Below are 3,200 nucleotides of genomic sequence, written 5' to 3' on the forward strand. Positions count from 1 at the left end.
TTGAAATTTTAACTATCTAAATTTATGATTTTAAAATATAAATGATATCTTTAATATTTGTGCACATGTGCTATTTAATTTTGTTTTATTTGTATAGATTTTCTAGATTCAATTTGAAAGATATTAATAGAAATTATTTTGGATAAAAATAATATGGGCATGCTTGGAGATCAAATCAAAAATTAAATGTTTAAAATTTTGTTTAAATTTATTTTGGGTTATTTAGTGTAGTTTTCAATTAGGGTTATTTAGAGTAATTTTATCATTTTATTACTAGTTTTCTTTGATCGTACGGAATTGCATCACTTTTGTATATAAAAAGGAAGCAGCGCACAAAACGAAAAAGAAGAACGGAGTTAGCACAGAACAGAGCCTACGGACGCGATAGCTCTTCAAGCGATGACTTCTCATTTTCTCGCAATATGCTATTTGATTTTTAATTCTATAAAGAGTTAAATTTTTAGTGTGATCAATCATAAACTATGATCCTAAATTTTAATCAGAGTCTTTAATATTCAGAAAAGATTTTATTTTAGCTTTATTCCAATTTTCTCTTCTTCTCTCTACCTCTCAATTTTTTGTTTTAACTGCTATTGTTGATTAGAGTAGCTTTATTGCATAATTTTTGGGTTATAAATTTTATCCGAGATTTTGCTTGTTATAATCAATTGATATAGCAACTTAAGAGTAATTTGGCATGGTTTGAGTGATACTCATGCTTGTTTTTGGTGTAGCTATAAAACAGTTATTAGGTTGTGAGTTAAGGGAGATTTCAATTAATTTATAATTTAATTTCTTATTTAATTCTTGAATGATAATTTGAGAAATATATAATAAAATCAGAATAATAAATTTAAATAAAATTAATTTAATTTGTGGACGAGGAAGATTAAGTTTAGGTGATTGGGTTGTAATTAATTACGCTGCTTGTGTTTGGTAATTTTTATAGTTGAATTTCCTCTATTTATTTATTTCTAATTTAGTTTTTAATTTCATCACAAGAAAGCCCCCCACTTTTTAGCTTTTCATAATTATAATTCAAATAGCTTCTCTATTGACTTTTAGGGGATGACCTAGGTTGTGCTTTGCTGTAAAATCTAGTTTTTATTAATTTTGGTGCTATTTGACAATAGTGTTAAAATTTTGACACGCCATGAGGGTTCATTCCATTAGTGGCTAATGCAAGGCGCATGTTTCTATCTTCAACCTTAAAGTCAGGGTACATAAGATCAAATTTTTTCCATTAAGGAGAATCTGCAGGGTATCATAGCTTGCCATCCTTAATTCTCTCGTTAGCATGCCATGTTAAGTGCTTAGCATCTTCTACAATGCTATATAGGCATTTGGTATGATTGGAAAATACTACGCCTTTATCAGACTACATTTATTTCTCTTGTATCATAAGGCGTCGCATTTTGGACACTTTTCTAAGGTTGAATACTCTTTCCTAAAGAGGATACAATCATTTGGACATGTATGTATCTTTTCATAGCTCATCCCAATAGTGTAGAGCAATTTTTTAGCTTCATAAGTATTGTGTGGAAGCTTATTGTATTCTAAAAACATCTCATACAAGAGTTCAAGTAAATTAGTGAAATTCTTATTGCTTCATCCATTAGCAGCCTTTAGGTTGTATAATTTTAGAACAATTGACAATTTTGTGAATTTCTTACAACCGAAGTATAATGGTTTATCAGTATCGCTCTTCAACCTCTCAAACATCTTAGGAAAGTCCCCATGATCCTTTTTAATTATATCAATGATCTCATCAAGATTGTCAACATCATATGTTTCATTATCATGATTAAATGTAGAGTAGCTTGCACTATCTCTCCAATCACTAGTGTTATCTCTTGTCTCCTCATGCACAGTCCAACAAGTATAAGTTGGATCAATTTCATTACATATCAAATGATCTATCAATTTTATTGGCCTTACTCTTCTTCCATAGTAACATTTTAAGCAAGGACATATGACTCTATGAGGATATTAATTACAACAAAATGCAAACTCAATAAACTCATTCACGCCATCCTAATATTCTCTAAATAGTCGATTAGCTGATATTCACTTATGATCCATATTACTAATATAGTTAAATAAATTCAAGAAAAAAACACTTAGATTTTTTTTAAAAAAATTGGCAAAGTACCCCCTAAAAGAAGAACCTTTCAAATAGTCAAATAATCAAATTCTATAGCACAATACATTTACACTAAATATATCAATTCATCCAAATTAAAATTTAGTAGCATAACACATCAAATTCAATCAATAATCTCCCTTAAAAAAAGAAACCTTCCATTTTAATTAATTAATTTACTACATTCAACTTTAAACTAAACAAAACTTAAAATAAAGGAATTTTAATAATGAAATTAACAGCCTCAAATTTAAATATAAATAATTTAAACCACATATTATCTATATATCATATCTAAATTATTTTAAAATTTATTCTAATGTTAAATATTTCAAAAAATGCCTTCGACAGCAAGCTGAACGGCGGTGCTCGCGATGCAGATCTGACTGACGGATGACGCAAAAATTTCAAACTAAAGATCTAACGGCGATGCGACACACAAAACAAAGAGCAATGGTGAAAAGAGCCAAATGCGACAGCATGCACCGAATAGAAAGTGCCGACGTAGATCTGGAGAAAAACTGATAAAATTCGAATGGCGAAATGGAGAAGAACCAGAGCTCGAGCGACACGATGAAGAGACGCAGTTAACTGTCGGTGACGACGAAATAGAACAAGGCAAAGTAAGTTAGATGAAAAAGGAGATGAAGAGGCGACGCGTTGGGTGCACGGACACAGTGAAGAGATGCACTGAAGAAAAGAAGAAAAAGAAACTGCCGAGATGAGTGAGGGAATCATTTTTTTCAAAGAAGTAGGCCTTCTGGAGAGCTCTTTTGTACATTTCAGGAGAGCTCTACAAAGAGCGTTTTGGAAGGCTTACCCTTTCGGAGCATTCTTAAAAGGTAAGACCTTCACAGCGCTATTAAAAATTTCACTCTTTCGGTGCGCTCCATTTTCGAGCGCTCCAGAAGGTTGTGTTATTTTTTTAATTTTTTTTAAGTTATTTAGGAACACTTTTTCAATAAAGCACTTCAGTATGTCCCGTGTTTAGTTTGTAAGAGCATTTTTTTTAGTAAGCGCTTTTAAAGATCCGCTCAGAGAAATATATATTTTTTGT

Source organism: Prosopis cineraria, unplaced genomic scaffold (genome assembly GCF_029017545.1).
Source record: "Prosopis cineraria cultivar Desert tree isolate PC_DT_omini unplaced genomic scaffold, ASM2901754v1 PC1, whole genome shotgun sequence".
In the NCBI taxonomy this organism is placed as follows: Eukaryota; Viridiplantae; Streptophyta; class Magnoliopsida; order Fabales; family Fabaceae; genus Prosopis; species Prosopis cineraria.